The sequence below is a fragment of the Lepidochelys kempii genome, chromosome 3 (assembly GCF_965140285.1).
Source record: "Lepidochelys kempii isolate rLepKem1 chromosome 3, rLepKem1.hap1, whole genome shotgun sequence".
Taxonomy (NCBI): Eukaryota; Metazoa; Chordata; order Testudines; family Cheloniidae; genus Lepidochelys; species Lepidochelys kempii.
In genome coordinates this window covers 202,362,795-202,382,395 of record NC_136382.1, presented here as the reverse complement: position 1 = coordinate 202,382,395, position 19,601 = coordinate 202,362,795, and the positions used below count along the sequence as shown (strand labels likewise).

The following is a 19,601-nucleotide window of genomic DNA, read 5'->3' as shown; positions in this document are numbered from 1 at the left end:
TACAAGTGAATTCAAGTGCTGACAATAGTCCATGCTAGTCTCCACTGCTTGTCATGTAACTGGCAAAGAATCACAATCACTTTCTTCTCACACTAAACAATAAGCTTTAATCTAATAGAATTTACAGTATTACCCCAAAAGTACCCCATCTCCCTGGCTCTGTTCCATTGTACGGGAGATTTTCAAAGGTGCAAATTACAAGTAGGTGCCCAACCCCCACTCACTCTGAATGAGAAATTGGCACCTAACTGGGATTGGTGTCTTTGAAAATCTCCCTCCTTGCAGCGCCCCTCCCGCTTGGCTTCTTGCTATAGTGTTGAACAAAAAATATACAGACATCCGCACTGTGGTCCCAGTTCAGAAAAGCACATGCATTACTTTAACAACATGCTTAAATCATTTAAGTTAATGGAACTTAAGCACATGCCTAAAATTAAGCCTACGTCTCCTGAATTAGGGCCTTTATTAGTAAAAAATTCAGTGCTAATACACTGTGTTATCTACTGCTAGTAAAGAATACAAAAGTGATGGGCATGCTTTTAATAAGATTAGGTATTTGTGGACAGGGGAAAAAACAGCATCTCCTTTTCTTAACGAGACGCGAGTACCCTCCTGGCTCTGCTTAGGGTGCTTACTTAGGTCATTTTATTCACGACAGTTTCTGAGAGCTAATTTTATTTTTATAATTATTTTAAAAAAATCAGATATCAGCATAACCTTTATTTACCAGGGAACTAACATTTAACAAGGCAACCTCAGCTTAAGTCGAAGTATTTTCTCGGACATGGAGCCACATTGTAAATTCCTGTAGCATATACAAATTATAGTGTCTAAATTCATAACTGGTCTGGCACAAGCATGTTTTTGCAGTTGTGGAAAGTGAAAGGTCCAAGAAGGACTTTTTAAAAATAAAATTGTTCCTCGTTCTCCCTAACCATAAACTCTGCTTAGGAAAGCATTATTATAGGGGACTGGTGGTGACACCTACAGGTAAAGCTGCCTACCACTCTTCATTATAAGTATTTCAGTCCTTTTAACTTTGCCAAGTGTTAACCATCGGGATTAAAACTGTCTATGATTGTAGTCTGCCTTGGCTTGAGTTTTTGTGTGAAAGTTCCAACAAAAATGGTTCAGCAATTTCCAAGAACCAATTAGTGGGGAGGAAAAAAAAATGGCATATTGTCAATGTTAAAACGTTTTCCAAGCATTTATTTGAAGAGCTCTAGAGCAGAGCTTGGAGTTTGCCATTAGGATGGCCCTGGGGTTAGAAAGGTGCCTTTTGCAGTTCCCATTAAAATACATTCAGATCTGGCTGTACTATAAACCCCTGAAAATCAGACAGAGTGAAATCTTGGCCCCACTGAAATCAAATGGTAGTGTCAATCATGAGACCTATATTATTTGTTCCACAGGATCCTGCTTCCATCAGCACATAGGATGGACAGTGAAGGAGGCAAAGGATGGACAGAAGAGAAAGGTCATGCTCTTAAGTTACAGCCGACCCAGTATAGCTGGGTTCTATTCCTGACTGTGTTGCAGATGCCCCATGTGACGTTGAACAAGACTATTATAATGCATATGCACAAGAGGAGTACATGAAAGTTATACAGACAGCATTACAGCTGGCATTAATTAACTTTGGAGTGCTTCACTTTGCAACCTTAATGTACTTTTATATGTAACCGTAATACAGAGAGTTATATTGACTCGGGCTGCCCAGGGCCAGGACTCAAGAGATCTGTGGCCTGATTCTCCACTGGTGTGAATTGGTCAGCAGAACTAGGCCTATTTACATCAGATGAGGATATGGTAGTATAAGCTGGTTGCATTACTGATTCCTTGTGTGCCCTGGGCCAAGTCCTTGAAGCCTGAAGTTTCAACATTCTTTACTTATTTTTACATGCCCAACTTGAAACAACTAGAGGCTGAGTTTCAGTCACTGAGCACTCACAGGTCCCAGGAAAATTTTGCCTTACCTCCATGTGCCTTAAGTTATCCATAGGACAAGGGTTTCTAAACTTTTTGCTGCCACAACTCCATTTTAATTATTTCTTCATGGGACCTCAGACAACATGGTGGATGCCACCTGGAAGAGCAAAATGCCTTCCTCTGCACAGTGTGACCTCACATGCACCGTACTTGTGAGGTCACGACGTATGGAGGATGCCATTTTTAAGAGCAAAACAGCATCCCCCATGCAATGTGATCTCACATGCCCTGTACATTGCAAGGTCATGCCGTGCGGAGCAAAACGGCACCCTCTGCACGCTAGGGCTCTCCATGACCCCATCTGTGATGGCATGACCCCATCTGGGATTTCAACCCACAGTTTGGGAACTGCTGCCATATGTAGAATGGTGGACGTAAACTCCTTCATAGACAGGCTGTGCGGTTAAATGTATTCATGATTGTGAAGTGCATGGAGCTCTTCAGATGGGGTGTGCCATAGAAGTGCAAAGTATTCATATTATATACTAAACGCTTCAGGTTATGTCCTTCGAAAAAGTACCTTTGCTCTAAATACGATGCAGATTGAGTTAGCCTCTGCTGGGACTACTGTATTTTAGCTCACATGGTCATGTGATCTAGGGGGGGTCTAACAGTAAGAGCAGCAGCTATCTTGGAGGCAGCAGGTGTAAGTGAACCATATGGTAAATGTGGGAATGTTTTAAAGTATTTTTATAGATTTATCTTCAGGTCACTTGTTTCCTCTTTACCTCAGGTTCCCCTTGCCCCAAACTATATGTGGTTGGCAAGCCTGAGGAACAATAGAAAAACAACAAAATATGCCCCAAATGCTGTAGATGTAGGAGTAATTTAAACATCTAAAATGCAGGATCTTTTAGCTCTAAATTTATGTCAGTTTCACTTATACTTTCCTGAGTCCTCCCTCTTTTAAGTCATAGTGTTTAGCATTTATGTAACACTTTCCACTTTAACTAATCCTCGCAATCACCTCTGAGTTAGAAAAGTATTAATATATCCATTTTACAAATGGGGAAACTGATACAGAGAGGTGCTGCATCCTGCCCATGGTGAACTAGCATACACAGTCTATCTACGCAACACTCGAACCGAATCCCTACCAACTTGGGAAGCCTGGACCATCAATTCTCATGTCTGTAAAGTAGCTAGCACTCTCTGGGGCAACAGTGTAGCCTAGTGATTAGCGCACCAAACTGGGCCTCTTGTCTCATGCCTAGTAAGTCTACTAAATTGTGTGTGTGTTTTGTTTTTTGTTTGTCCTCCAATTCTAGCTCCAAATTGCTGAGCCCGAAGGAGGACATTAGTTAAGAAATATAAATGACACCTTCCTTGAACTGGTGATAAAGACACTACCATGTTTGCCTTTAATTCCCTTCTCTAGACTCTTTTATCATCATGTCTGTGGGAAGTTTCCACCAAAAGAAGTAGGTAACAATTAGTAAATACTGATACCTGCTTAACGTATTTATTTACATATTATTAATTTTTTGACTTGAGGGTGTCTAATTATGTACACACCTACTCTGTGTAACCATGTGTTACCATCACTGTCACTCCCATCCTCTCCCTTATTCTCTCTGATAGTTACACCTACCTGTTACATCATCTTAAAGTAGACTAAGCTCTTCAAGGTGGTACTGTTTGTTACTATGTGTCTGTATAACACCTGAGACAATGGGGTCTCTTTCCTGACTGAGGTCTGTGGACACTATCATAATACAATATATAAATATAATATATTTGTGGAAAATATAGTGGAAGAGACATATAATGCATTAATTTCTATGCAGCAGTTAATGAAATACCGGACCTAAACACTGTGACATTCTGATTTACAGAAAAGCTATTTTAAATTATTTTTGCAATTTTCTAAATTTATTGCATATAATTTCCTTCTCTCTTTGGGACCTGTCCCGTTTAGATTCATGGTACCAAAGTAGTCTTGCTTTAGAGGTGGTGGTATGTAAAAATCAGTACCAATAAAATATTTGACTCTTTAAACAAGCAGAATAGTTTCTGTGCTAAGTTTCTGGCATGAAAAAGTACACGCTAGGTGGTGTAAAAGATGAGTTTTATTGCTACTTCTGTAATGCACTCATCCCAAATAATACATAATCTTGTAGCTCACACATCATCTTATATATAATGTACATAATTCTTACTGGTGAGTGTGTTTTGCTTTATTTTTTTGCTTCATGCAGGATCTGCTCTCGTATTTGTAGGGAAACGGCTACAAGGTTATTAAAATTTGTTGCACTGTTAAAGCTTTAAGTAATAGTTTAATGTAGTAGTTTAAAAAGAAATAAGACATTCAAGGACACTGAAGAGGAAGGCAACAGCGAAATTCTAGTATGCAGCTGCCTGGTTTTGAGACCGAGAAAACCTCTAAAGAAAACATCACACTTGTGCTTTGTATCCAGTTTTCTTTCAGTGCCAGCTCAAGATATGGTCTTAATCCTTAAGGAACTTGATGAATCAGGGCCTGGCTAATGGTCTCAGTTCACAACACAGCTAACTGCATTCTTTTAGACAGTGTTTCTCAACAGAGGCTACAACCAAGAAGTGGGTCACAAGGGAGCATCCAGTGGAGAGTACCTACCTGCAGAAAGAAAAGGGAGCACCCACTTGTTCCTAAGACCTGATGGGAGTCAAGGAGGGTAGAGAAGGTACAATTTTCTCCTTTTTTCTTGTTCCTGCTGCTTCCCCTGGTCCAATACTTCCTGCCCCCCCCCCAACTCAATCACATTCAAGTTCTTTCTTCTGTAGCCCATAAGGCTAGTTTGCTATATTGTGTTTTCTTCATTGGTTTGATTCATATTATTTTGCTATCCTATCCCAGTATTATCGAGTCATCTTCTTTTCTTGAGTTTTGTTTATGTTGAATTCTAGTATATGCTATTCATAATAGTTATTCATGGTTATTCATAATGGTTGGCTATAATGCAAGTAACCTACAGGCCTGTATCCTGTAGGATTAGCTAGAGCAATTCAGTGTGTTTGTAACCTTTGGCATAGATAAATGACCTACTGGTTATCTCTCTTGACTTTGGGGAACTGAATGGGGGAACTGAACAAAGAACTGAATATGTTTATCATAGGTCTGGAACAGACTGGTAACCGCAGGGTACACCGCAGAACATGGAAGTCTTAAGTAAGGCCAAGGGTAACGGTTTTGGGGATGAGATAATCAATATTAATACGTATAAATATACGTCATAATATGTTAACCTATAGAGTAAGTGTACACGAAGATTTATTTCGGTGAGGAAATAAGATTTGGGCATGGTAGGTTGGGCCTGGATTAAGGCAGTGTCTGGACCCTATAAAAGGGCAAACAACCATGCAGGGAGGTTGCTTTTTCCTATCTTCTATTAAGCTATCAGCTCGGCTTCGCAATACAGTCTAGCTACTCAACACTCGAACTGAATCCCTACCAATTTGGAAAGCCTGGACCATCAATTCCTTGGGCATGCCAGAGGCGAGGCTGGTCCTCTGTCTTCTACTACCAGGTCTTTAGGGAAGGGTGTGAGTATGCTAGTTTAAGTAATCTTTTAGAATAGAGATGTTACCATCAGTGGTCATAGAATTGTATTACTTCTCTGTGACTCTGTGTTTAAAAGGCATTTATTGTTCTTTCATTTATATTAATAACTATCTTATCAATTTGGTATTGTCCTCAGTGTAAGTGTCCTTGCCACACAACCCGAGAGTTCTCTAACCCTGTAGCCGGAATTGGGACAAGAATCTAAATATCTCCTGATCAGATCAGTGGTGAGCCATAATAAACTAGCACATAAATTCAGGTCAACACTTCCCTCCTCAGCCCCCCAAATATTGCTCAGCAGTAGAGATGAAGTAGAGATTGTAGAGGCAGTGGTATTGGCTCCTTTTAGCCTCTGGGAGCAGCATTGCCCTGAGCTGAAGGCTGCTCAGGAGAGTAGAAAGACACTCCCAGTAACCAGCATGAGCTCAAAACCAGCACCAGCCTTTCACAATTCCCCAAATCAGCTCCTCAATCTGCATCATTCACTGCCTCGCCAACCTTAAATCCACCACTCTTCACCATTCCTTTCTATCTATTGCCCACAGTGCCAACAATCCTCACCTTCCCTTGTTTCACTGTGCAACCAATCCCACAATACTTTGTGACATAAATGCAATGGGATATGGTGGGTTGCCTTTTTGTGGACCCAAAGGATATACTGTGGAGACCAATATGGGCAACTCTATGCAAATCTTAATCACTGTAGTTTGCAGTCAGATAATATCACTATAAATACTACAGGTAGCTAAATAAGATACAGAAAGAATTCCACACTATTGACAGTCTGTGCTTAGGACAGGCCCAAGAGTGGAAGAGCAAACTGTGCTGCAGTTCATTGAAAATAGTATTGTAACTTAGCGCACAATAAAAAAAAAAATCAAAGTTGGGCAGTATCACAAACTTCATGGCCCACTTTATGACAGTGTCAGAACAGAGTGATTAAAGCTTTCAGTCTTTATAGTAGAGCTTGTGAATGTTATGAAAATGTCATCTCAAATCTCTTCCTCATTCTCAATTTGAATTCAGGCATTAATAAATACCATTTCCTGTAGTATAGGTGGTAATATACAGTGGGTTGGGAAAGCTATTTGGGTTCTTCTGGATCCTGCCAAATTGAAAGCAAACAGTGAATCAAATGCTTCCTTTTCCTTTGTAGCTGTACTTTTTTTTAAATATAAACTATTATATCTTTTAACAGCACTGTCTGAACTCAAATACTGTATGCGGAATTTCAGCTGGCTGAATTCAAAGATCCATTATGTAACAACAGTCTACCTAAAAGGCAAAAATCAATGAGCTATGATTATAGAGTTTACATTTATTTGGGTGGCAGACAAAATAAAAGACATGTAACCTCAAACACCTGAAACTAGCAAACTACTGAGTCAAAGCCCTCTCTCATACATACCAGACAAAACCACCTCTATAGTTTACACATGCACATGGATACACAAATAATATTTACATATGCACAGCCATTTATCAAAATAAAAAGACCTGATACCATTCGATTGTTGTTATTTTATAATTTTGACATATCCCTGTTTATAGTTATTTTTTCAATGTTTAATAACTTTAATGTTCACAATTACAAAATATATTGTAAGCATTTTTTATTTATCAATTTAAACGTTCAGTTGTGGGAAATTATGGGGAGGGTTTTCAGACACTAAGCCATCACACCACAATTATTTAATTACAAGGCTGAGATTTAAAAAAAAAACCCCTACAGCTTAAAGCTGTCAGCGTCCCATGTCAAAATACACGAAGCAAATATCCTTTAATCAAACCGGCGTAATGCCTCAAGCCGCCTTTCCTTACTTTGCGGGTCAGTACATTTGGATGACCAATGCAACTATTTTTCATCAGCGTGAGTACGACCAGGGAAAAACCAGTGTTTACAGATACAAATCTAATCCTCCCAAGCCGCTCCCGCCCAGGAAAATAGCCACACACACTCACGCCCTGTTCACGTGTAACCACGCATGAATGCCCGGCCAACACGCTGGGTTGCACACATGCACCGATCCCGGCCGTCCACATGCGCGCACGCCTACGGGCCACACGCCGCTGGGCTCATGCCCTCACGCGGGCACCTGCCGGGAGGGGCGCTCCCGCCGCCTGGGGGGAACCGGCCCGCGCGCGCCGCCCTGCGGCCCGGGCGCCCCTGCTGGCCCGGCCCGGCTCGGCTCCCACGCTGCGCCCGCGCGCAGACCCCCCCCCCCCCTCCACGCCTCCCGGGGCTGCCGCTGCCCCTGCGCGCCTCATGCGCCGGCCGGGCCGGGCCCGGGTCCTCCCAGGAGAGAGCCCGGCGCGGCGGAGCGCCCCCCCCCCTTCCCACACACACACACACACACACACACTGCGGGGACTGACCCGGGCCCGCCGGCCGTGTGTGCGCGCGGCGCGGCGCGAGGAGGCCCCAGCCCCCGGGGGGCGGGGGGGGGGACGAGCCGCCGCCAGGCCAGTGCCGCGCTCCAGCCCCGCGCGCGCGCCCCCGCTCCCGGGACCTGGCGTCTCGCGCCTGCCTGGAGCAGCGGGGGGAGGCCCGGGGAGGGGGTGCAAAATCAGGAGCCACGGGGCGCGGAAGCCGCCCGCCCGCCCCCTTCGCGGCTCAGCCCCAGCACATCCTGTGCACAGGGGGCGGGCTGGCCGGCCGGGGCTGCTGCCCTCCTCCTCCTCCGGAACCCTCCCGGCTGCAGCTGATGTAAGGCGATGGGGGGCTTCTCTGCGGGGAGTGGGGCTTGCTCGGGGAGCTCCGTGCACGGGCAAAGGCGGCGCGGGGGGCGGAGGATGCGGCGCAAGCGGTAGATGCGTTTCCTGGTGAGCAGCCCGGAGCGGCAGCGGGAAGCCAAGGGGACAGGTAGGGGGAAGCCGGCTCCGGCGCTGCCCCGCGCTGCGGGGGGATGCGTGGGGGTGCCTGCCCCCCCCTCCCCGGTCTCTCTGTGTACCGGTGCGGCGGCCCGTCGCAGCGACGGGAGCGTTCGCCTTGTCCCCGCCTCGCAAGGTGCCCCTCCACCGCTGTGCCTAGGCTCCGAGTGAATGCGTGTGATTGGAGAAGGGGGTAGGGGGGCACGACTGTTCATTTCTATTTTGCTCTTCCAGGCTTGTTGCGGTGGAGAAAGCCCTTGCTTCAGTGATCCTGACATGAGTTCTGGTCCTTTCCCACGGGCCATAACCTTGGGGTTCTGGCTGGCCGTGCAAAGTAGGCAGGATTAGTGCATCTTTGCAAGCCCAAACTCGCAGCTCGAACCGATCCTTCCACTTGCTGCACACAAGACCAGATTTTTGTTCTAAATTAAATTCTTCTTCTCCTCATCCTTATTGCCAGCTGAGCCGATCACTGTAGTTTTTTCAGGGGTATCCGGATTGTGTCAATGCAGTGTGGTGTGTGACCAATGTGTCTCTTTTAGCTGAGAGTAACTTTGTTTTGAACAATGGGATCCTACCTCTGAAGGGGTTTTTTTTTATGTTCTTTAATACAGAGAGAGAGAGAGAGCGAGAGCAGGACTATTATTAAATAGAATACCTGTGTGAATATATGTGTGTATGCATGCATTAGCTCTGTGTGTGTAAAACATGTCAAGTCTAATTTACATAAATGTATCAACATAATATTTTTATAATATAACTTTTAAACCAAGATGTTGACTACGGTTGCCATTTTGCCAGCAATACTGTATGTATTTGACTTTTGAATTATGTACAGTCAGACACCTGTTACTTAATCCTGTTTATCCTTGTCAATTATTGTTATCCAACCTTAGTCATAATTTTATCTCTGAAAATAAAATGCAAATATGGTTCTTCTAAAAATGATGCTATGCTGGTATACAGTAAGAACAGGAGAGACTAATGGATATCTCAAGTAATATTTTTCCAAAGAGAGTAATTCTGGAAAATACCTGGAAAAAAAAATCTTTCTCTCAGAGGTAGGTTTATGCTGCATGCAGAGATGTGTGTGGTGGGGGTAGGTGGGGGGTACAACTTTAAAAACAATCAGCAGAGGATATGCTAAATGATTTACAGTGTAGATGACTTTCCTTTGTTTTTGTAAATAATGTGTGCAGTATGTTTGCTTAATAGTATAATGTTGCTTACTACTCTCTGAACTTCCCTTTGAAAGTGTAAAATTATAGGACTTTATGATGAATAATCTGAGTTATTGTCAATTATACAGAAAAATAAAACAGACCCTAATTATACAAAAGAATAGAATGAATGGTGTCATTACGCATAGAAAATCATATTATGTAAAGCTTATTTGAGTAGTGTATTAAGTGTTTTCCCGGGACAAGGAATATTATTTATTTGAAGAGGTTTTCTGTAAATTAACTTCTAAAAGTATAACATTTATTGTATTCACAGTTTTCTTCCAGGTCACAGGTACCTACCTAGGCCCTTACACAGCAGAAGGGTTGCTATTACATAGGACTGCGCATTTTTGTATCATACAGAGGCAGTTTATAAATATTAATTGGAAACAGACTCATTCCTTTCTGTTAGTGATAATTTAATAATGTAATTAAAATAAATTCCAAAATAGTATGTCACGGGTAAGATTAATTGCCATCTACAGTGAGATTTTAGGTATGGCCATCTAATTCTAGGAAGGAACAAAATGATCAGGGAATATAAAATAGTATGCATTTCAGGCATGGAAACTTTTTCACAACTGCTAATTTCACTCTGCCTGCAAATAATCAGGTTTGAGTCTTCTTTTGATGACTAAACACCTAGTATTCATCTAAAAGTCAAACCTCTGGTGAAAATATAACTCTTCAAGTAGCTGTCAAAACAGAATTTTAAGGTCTGATTTGATCACTGGGTATGGATTCATATCTGGTGGAGTAACAATGCCTTTTATTTTATAGGTGTACGCCCACACACAAGAGCTTTGTTCTAAAACAGAATTTCTTATGCAGTGAATTTAAAAATAAAACACATAATGTATTCTGTAAGCTATATTTTGCTCTTTTTTTTGTGAACAGAGAGGAAAGCACCTAAAGGGAAAAGAGATAAAGACAGAAGAAAGGGTAAAGAGAGAAATTCCATATCGGCTTCCCTTACAAATGCAGGAAAGACAAACCTATTTGCTGTGTATCTCATTGTTATATACCATCCAAAATCCAGTCGCTAGCTGTACCCTTCTGCTTCCATCTTTTTTAAATAAATGACCAGTTCTTTTGACCTGATGTACACTGCTGACTTCTGTTGCTGACTTTGGCCATTTGTTCCAGTAATGTCGTGCACTTAGAGCTCTACTATGAGTCTGTCAAATCCATTTGCACTGTACTTATTCATAACAAAAATATTAGAACAGTTTCTGGTTTAATGTACCTTAAATATTTGGTACTGCTTTTGTAGGAAGTGATGACTTTATTTTAAAATCAGATTTAAATACCCTCTATTTCAAACTCTTGTCGGTATAATTTCCATTATTCTCATGATTATTCACTTTGTTTCAATATTTCCTTTATGTTAGCTTGACGTTTTTTGTAGTCTTGTAGCTTTATGATTCATTTTCATTTGTGGTTTTACCGTATGAATTATATTCCATTCTTGGTCGTCATTTGCAGAATAACTAATTCTGATAATTTTAGTTTAAATGTTTTGTTGTTGAAACTGAAGTGGATGCTGTGCTAAAGATGAAGCCAACCATTTTACGAATGAGTGTCTGTCTAAGAGAAACAATACCTCATTTGTTTTAGGAAGACTTTGGCTTCCTCCATATTTTTAAGCATCTGTCCTACAGTATTCTGGGAATTGTTGGAAAATGTGGTGGAAATCAAATTTCCTAAGTCATCCAATTACAGGATGCTTCAAACTGGTTGATTGTCAGTAGTAACCATTATCAAAAATTGCACAAAACAACATTTCTGATTGGGCTAATCAATAGTAAAGGCTCAATTCCACCCTCAGATTAAAGGGTGGATTGTACCACTGTGACCACTTGCAGCGAGAGTGAGAGGTTATGGGCTCTGCTGCCAACTGTCTGTTGATGACAGCTGGCTGCATATCTCTTTCTCCACTATTGCAACCACTGGCACTAATAAGATGTCACAATACTTACAAAAGATCAGCTCCTGGACGAAGAGCAGCTGGCTCAAATTCAATCTAGGCAAGATCTGAGTCATGCTGGTTGGCGGGGGGTAGCCCTAAGAAGAGCTAGCCAGTCCTCTGACCCTTTCTTTCTTTTGAAGGTTTCCAGCCGTCATTCAAAGTGGTGGAAAGTCTTGGGTCCTCTTTGACTCATTACTGAACTTGGATGAGCAGGTAGCATCAAAAACCAAAAGTGTCACCTTCATGTCCAGCTTGCTAGGAAACACCACCCCTTCCTTGGGGATAAGCACAGGTTTCAGCTGGCACAAGATGTGGCTGTCTGTCTTCTTCATGGCTTATGCTGCCGTGAGCACATCAAGCCAGTGCTCCTGTCCCTGCACTGGCTTCCAGTCCTTTATCCACTGCCATTCTAGGTCTTTGAGCCTAATCTTAGAACAACTGATGGATCGTGTCCCAGCTATGTCAGAGACCCCATCATCATCGACAAGCCACAGAGACAGCTGTGTTCCTTTGGGACCAATGCCGATTGCAAAGCCCAGAGTGACGCGTGCATGAGAATGGGGATGAGATAATTTCAGTTGAGGGCATCTGTCTATCAGAGAACTTTGAGGAGGTGAGAGGAATCCAGAACTTGACTTTCTTTGGGAAATGCTGGGAAGCCTTTCTTTCTGATAAATCTTAAACTCCATAACCAGAACAGCATACACAGCATCAGCTGCTCCCCTTTCCTCTTACCCCTTCCAAAAAAAGAGACCGTACGGAAAGCCCGGTTTTTTTTAATCACCCAAAAAGGGAGACACACAAGAGATTCCATGACACCCACTGGCAAAAGTGGGTGTAATACTTCCTAATCTATTTTATATGGAAGGTGTAGCGCTACTAGAGGGGTGAGTGGCAGTACCAAACCCTAAACTAGGATAGTTTGGTGCCATTTCTTTTTTGTGTTTTCTCAAAATGGAGGCCTGGTCTCACTCTTTGCCCAGCAAGAACGGTGTCTTCTGGAGCTTTAGAAAAACAGTTGCTAGGCACCTGAGGCAAGATGGAGGGTGATCTGCCCTTCGGTCTTCTCGTAGAGAGCCCAAGACTGAAATCAGTGCCTGATGGAGTTTTTGCTGCAATAGTCCTGCGCCCAGCTCCAACCGCTGAAGAAGCCTTTTTGTGCAGTATGTGAGGATAGTGTTTGGGACTGGGATCTTTTTAATACCTCTGTGGTGAGCTAACCCTCAGTGTTTGCAGCACCAAACCATGGGAAGGAAATCTGCTCCCTGTGCAGACTGATGACCCTTGTAGAAGCTGAGTAACCTGCATAGTTCCCTGTTAGTTGATGTATTGATAGACCAGCAGCTGATAAGAAATACTTTTTTCTGACCATTTGGTGGTGGGATTATACTCTTGTTATTTTTATGCATATGTATGTGTCTGAGTATACGCACATGCATGTGTATATCAAAATATATTTATATGCACACACCCATGCGCGCGCTCTCTCTCTTTTTAGTGTATGTATTAGTGAGACAAGGTGGGTGAAGTAGTATCTTTTGCTGGACCAACTGCTTTGTATTCGTCATTAACGTGCATAAGCACTGCTGTCAGCCTGACCTCTCTTTTGTGTATGTGTGTTTAATAAATACATTTCTGGAAAAGGAAGCCTATGCACAATTTGAATATCAAACAGTCTGCTCTTAAATACTCATTCCGCATCAGTTCCTTCCTCCAAGTATTTCCTCACCAAAATGTATGCAAATCATTGGTGAATCAGGGGATTCCTTTACATATATATATAAAGCCTCTCATTTGTGTTCCAGTTCTCTTTTCCACAGTCGTGTAAACACTGGAATGATTGTGAAGAAGGAGAATAAGGGGCAGTCCAATGAAGGAATTCTGGGCAGGAGAGACTGGGATAAATGAAGAGAATGCGGGTGACATTTTCCCTTAGGCATTCACTAAAAAGCTCCTTGTTGGTTTTCCATTCCTATTTCTCTTTCTGGAGATAGTCCTGTGTGATTACCTTTTGCCTGCTTGAATATGCTCTGTCTCTCAAACCTCTTCTTTTCCATCTTGAATTTGCACATGTGCAGAGATATGAAGAGTGACTCTGAATATATGTCCAGGGACAGGTCTTCCCTCCTCTTCTTTTGCTTAGCTCAGTAAGATTTTCCATGCTCTGGATCCCGTACACCTGCCCCCATGTCTACTTTAGGACATCTGTATGCTGCAGTGGCCACCAAAGTGAAAAACAAGAAATGAAAGAGTTTCTAACCATAGCAATAGCCTGTCCATCCCTTGAAATACATGAAGTACAATAAAAGTAACAATTTTTGTTCCAGTTTAGAATTCCAGTGCCGTCTTGCGAGTCATTTTTTCTCTTAGACCAGAGATGGTGAGGACATATTACAATTTACTCACAATACATGTAAAAATTAATTCCATAATGGGAGGAAGGAAGAGGAACCATGAGGTAATCACTAAAACGGGACCCTTAAAAACACCTCTGTGGAGGGTCCCATCCAGGAAAGAAAAGCTGTTTTGAGAGAGTAGGGGGGAAAAGACAGAAACTTGCAGTAGGGCTGTTTTTGCACAAAGGATAGCGGGGGATCAGATCCATGAAAGGAGAGGCTGTGTGATCCTCTCTGATGGTGGAGGGAAATGTATGTTGCCCCAAAAGTTGATTGCAAGACAGTAGGAGGACTGCTGGATGGGAGCTTTTATTTCAGATAGAACTCTAGAGGATTGGTGCTGAGGGCTAAGATTAATTGGCCTCTCTGATGGATGTAGAGAACTGTCTGAGAGCAGCAAGAAACAGTCAGTGTAATTATTTCAGCCTATTTCATGACCTGTGTTACTTGTGCATCACTTGGCTAGGAAAGTATGCCTAGGAATGTTTTTCATGCGTTAAATGACAGGACAGAAAGGATGAAATTTGATAGCAGGTATATCAGAGCAGCCTGCAAATTAGGTGCTGCAGCTTGGCATATGAGCTGATAGATGCAAGCTAATGTAAATACTTTGGCCTTAGTGCTCAGTATGTAATTTCTTGCAGGAAAGATCTCCCATATGTGTGTACGTTGCAGGTGCTGTGTAAGCCTTGGAAACCTTTGCCCCCGTCCACCCCCCAAGCATGTCTGCCATTTTGAGTCTGTTCATATGGTGTGGTGCGCTTCTGCCCTGAAGTTGAAAATTATGAGTACTTTTTTGGTGGGGAGGGGAATGTGATGCTGAAGAATAATAGGGATCCAAAGAGGGCAGGCTAGTGAGGAGCCTTGGCAGTTGCTTTTTGTGGTGATAAGGTGGAAGAGCTGGGGCAGAGGTGGACACTTTCCCACTCATGCTGGTGGCTATTAGAACCCAGGAAGCTCTTCTCTCAGCTGCCAAATCAGCCCCTGCCAATGCATTTTACAATAAAAACCCGGCGTTCTTGCTACAAAGGGGTCACTCCTCTCCTGCTTTCTCCACCTCCAACTGAGCTCAGCTTCTGTCTGCAGATCCAGGGAAGCTGGCGATATGTCTGGCATCTCTGAGTCCGGCTCCTCATCCCACTGGTTTTCTCTGCCGCATCCTCTCTGTCTCTCACTAGCGCAATGCATGGTGCCTCAGGCAGGGAAGAGGGGTGAGTCTTGAGGGTTTGTTCCGGTTCATCCTAAAAGGGGCAAATTTTCTGAGCTGGACTGATTGCTGTTGTCCTGGGCCCTTACACACAGGAATTCTAGCCCCCTTTACTCTCTCTTGGCCCTGGATACTGCCTGTCATTGCACCACTGTCAGCTGGTCTCTTTGTCACCTGGTCATACACTAGAGTTTTGCATGTGACTGAATTCAGCTGGTCCTGGAACCCTTGTATCCCCATACAGATATCAGAGCCTGCACATCTGCCTTGGGCGAGCTGGCAATGTGCTCGTAAAATGGCTTCCTCTGAGACATGCTGGTGATAGAATCAGATTAATTTGCAAAGAGTAGAAGAAGTTATTTACTGTGCAAACAGCATGCAACTAAGCGCCACGGTTGGTGCGAGGATTGCTGAACGCGTAAATGGTTTCTGGCTAAGAGCAGACCGCCGCAGTGGAATGCGGGCTGCTAACCTAGCCAGGCAAAGGGAGGAGTATTTGCATATTTGGAACTGTTATGGAAGCTATCTGCCTCCACACTGGCATTGTGCTGGTGGAGACTGGCGAAGAGGAGAAGCACATGGGGTGGTTAACTTTGAACCAGTCTGATTCAAATGGTGGTGCCGCACTGGGGGGAACTTCTGTGTGTTGGCACAAGTTGTTGTATAGATGTGCTGTGGGTTAGCACCCCACATTTCTCTACTGCTGCCGGAGCTTTTGGCTCCATTACATCAAATAAGAGACCGTCCCTGACCTTCCTGATCTAGGATTGATAATAGTTCAGCTGCTTGTGTAGATGAGATCAAACTGTTTTCAGCAGTGGCACAGAAAGAGTGACAGAGACCTGCAGATCATTCTTGCCTCTAAAGGTATCTCTGCTACCATTTCCTCCTGCCTCTGAACTTTGGGAAACTTACATTGTGCTGCCCATATTGTATGCACTATACAGCTAAAGCAGAAGATCTAAGTTTGCATTGCTGGTAGTCTGGCATCTTGTATAAGCGGTAAGTTCATTTAGAAGAAGCTGTGTTTCTTTACAGAAGAAGCCTGTACTAAGGAATTGAAGCCCCCAAAAGTAACTTTCTGGAGCCTAGATAGGTTTGGAAGTCCTATATCTTGCTGCTGAGGGTCTTCAGTCTATACAGTGATAAAAGAGCTGCGGCATGGGGAGGTGAAGGGTCTGAGGGTCCGAGCTCCAGCCCAAGCCCAAATGTCTACACTGCAATTTTTAGACCCATAGTCCGAGCCCAAGTCAGCTGACTGGGGCTCTGAGACTTGGTGCCAGGGTTTTTTTTATCGCAGTGTACACGTTAAGACAACTGATTTCCATTTCACTGATGCTTCTCCATTTCGTATGCCTTGCCTTCTCCTGACCTGCGGCTTCAGAATATGAGTTGTTAACTGACAATGCTGACATTCCACCAGGTTGGTTTACTCAGTCGTGGATTTTTTTCCCCTGCCTTTCAGAGATAAGTGGTGATTTCAGAGCTTGATTCGTTTTTTTTTTAATTCTGCTTTTTCTGGTAAATGGTGATTTCAGAGCTTTGTCGTGACAGTTTTTTCTGTGGGTAGGTGCCTACCACCTTTCCTCCTACAGGCAACAACAGTTGGTTGTGTAAGAGCAGGGCTTCATTTATAAATGTGGGAATCTACAAAGCAAAATAAAAGTTGATATTTGCAATGGCTCTTTGCCATGTAAGCATGTGTATTTTTTAAATGGCAATTCTTGCTGTATTTTGAAACACATGTTTTGAGAAAATATGTGTGTGAGTAGTTTTGACTTCGTATGAATTAGATTAAGTTAATAACAGGTGAAACCTTGTTACTGGCAGGAATGATGCACACTGTTTTGTGCTTTTGTGCTTTAGTTGTGCTTTTCCTAGTGAGTAGCCTGGGGTTCCCTGAAATCTTAGAGTGTCATTACATTTTCATTTCTGTTCCCTATCAGCCCACTTCTACTCATAATAAAGCACTGGATATTATGAAAATTACAAAATTATCTCATTTTTGGGATGTCTTGTAAATGGAAATCATTGGTGGGCTTGTCTGGTTTACTAAAATCATGAGAACTCTGGTAGCTTTAAATTAATAGTTTGAAATGATTCATTTTAGTGACTAATCTTCAGTGACTCTAGTACTATGTATTGTAGGGACAGGCAACGGAAACCTGGAAAATTTGTTTTTCATATTCAAAGGCAGCAATGACAGGTACACGGGGGATGATATTGCTGGTTTAAATGTTGGCTGACTCCCATTTTAATTTAGTTTGGGAATATTCTATATGAACTTGCAGAGAAACTTTCATTAATACTCTGTTCTTCATAATGGGGTTGTTTTCTTTGTGAAAATCATTTTAATAGAACAAAATGTAATAAAGATTTTGAGTCATGCAAAATTACCTTGGCATTTCTTTAACCTCAGTTTTTGGGTTATTTTCTATTTCCATTTTCTTATTAAAGTTTGATGTTTAAAAAAGATAACTTATTTCTCTTAGCAGCAATTTAAATACCATAAATAACCTTCATGAGGAATTCAAATATTTTAAACAGGTAATTGGGGGCAACAAAGGGATTGGTTCACACAGTTTCTGATGAAAAGCTGTAGAACCGATTTCTTAATGTAGGAAGGGGCGAAAATTATCTGAATATGAGAGATCCGTTTTTGCTAACCAGTGTAGGCCTTTGGTGTGTGTTAGGCAAAGCATAATAATACCAGGATTCACAAAACTTTTAACATATTTTTCATTCCAAAAAAGGAAGAGTTTACATGGTGATATTTCTATTCTAAAACTGCGTAACTTTTGTAATCCATAAAACTGGAATACCAGTGGCTAATGTACCTTAGTGTTTTTCCCCCCCCCAGATGTTTGGAAAACCTGTCAAGCAGGTGGAGTGAAAATAATTGATTCTTTCGTTTTTAAGAAGTGCATTACAAATGTTAAAGAAAGGAAATCAATTGTCAATTAATATTTAAAAAATCATTTAAATGAATCATTCCTTAAAGGCAACTGGAAGGTGGACCAAATCTCCCAGCCCCTATCACTGCTTTTTTATATTGTAGGACTTAAATCAAGTTTGTTGTACAGGAGGCAGAACATATTTTGCTGAACTGAGCAACCTAAAAGTCCAGTTGATATGTAGCACCTTTTTCATGAATAAAGCACTGTTTTAATGGTAACATTTGGTTCTATATGATCAACAATATCAATTAGCGTATTCTACATCCGATGAAGTGAGCTGTAGCTCACGAAAGCTCATGCTCAAATAAATTGGTTAGTCTCTAAGGTGCCACAAGTACTCCTTTTCTTTTTGCAAAGACAGACTAACATGGCTGTTACTCTGAAACCATTCTACATTCTGTTATACCCACGTAACCTCAGCCGGTGCTCTAGTATGTAGCCCAATGCTGAGGGCATAATTTGGCCCTGACATGAACAACTTTACACCGTGGAATGCCTGCTCTAAGAAGAATGGAACTTCTATGAGATTCTGCCCTTTGATTTATGTTTATTGGTATCACGCTGGGGGGTGGATTTCTGAATCGGCACTTCTGTCAAACATCATCATTTAGCCCCAAGCTTTCAAATGTGCACATGAATTTTGGCTGCCTCTGTGGGTTTTTATTTTTGTTTTTTGGATTTCTAACTTTATGCACTTCGGGCTTGTTTCCTATTCCCGACTCTTCTACTAACTCATTCTGGACTAGATTGTGAGATAACAATCAGCCCGGGGTAATGGGCTGCATAGTATGGCACGGTACGTGGAGTATCTGGGGAAGGACATTGTGATCTGGTTTATCTGCTGCTCTGGGAGGGAGCATGTTTATACCCAGGGCAGCGTATACTGCACCCATGTTTATACCCAGGGCAGTGTATGCTGCCCGATGTGCCAGTGAAGCAATGCCTCCTGGCATGTTGGAGGTAGAGCCAAGTTTCCATCCATTCCCTGCCCGATTCCATCCCCTCTTGCTCGCTTGTGCCAGGGTGAGGTGGCTCTGTGGAGCCTGTCTCTACTTAGCTGCTGCTACCTCTGCTTATGTTGCTCTGCTAGCCAGGCCACAGTATGGTCCTGTGTGAATTTGGACAAATCAGTGAGTCTCGCTGTGCCTCAGGCTTCCCATCTGTAAAATGAGTATAACGACACTTACCTCTTCAGATTTTGGTGAGGCTTGGTTAATGCTTGTCTGTAAATTGTTTTGACAGCCTCATGTGAATGAGGCTACTGTATGTATGTACTATTTTATATCTGTATAATAAGTGCTGCTGATAACTTAGCAGCTGATTAATGATGCACAGCAGCGCTGCAGAAGAACGTCAGAGAATGAAAAAAGGGAACTGTATTCAATAGAAAAAGTAGAGGATACTTAATTACCTACCTCAAAGTTAGACATGAGGAAGGAAAACCAACC

General features: G+C 42.5%; 1 protein-coding gene across 17 annotated transcripts in view; it reads left to right on the top strand.

The window, feature by feature from the left end:
• The first annotated feature begins 7,888 nt into the window (after positions 1 to 7,888).
• Positions 7,889 to 19,601, top strand: part of PLCB4 (phospholipase C beta 4) — a 326,044-nt gene continuing 314,331 nt past the window's right edge. For 6 of the 17 annotated variants that reach the window (XM_073339639.2, XM_078852358.1, XM_073339649.2 and 3 more), the window contains exon 1: positions 7,894 to 8,237. The gene's annotated coding sequence lies outside the window, so the exon portion shown is untranslated. Of the gene's footprint in view, positions 8,238 to 8,287; positions 8,394 to 8,635; positions 9,463 to 19,601 lie in introns of those variants that run through there. The other 11 variants (XM_073339640.2, XM_073339646.2, XM_073339643.2 and 8 more) reach the window with 9 other exon arrangements.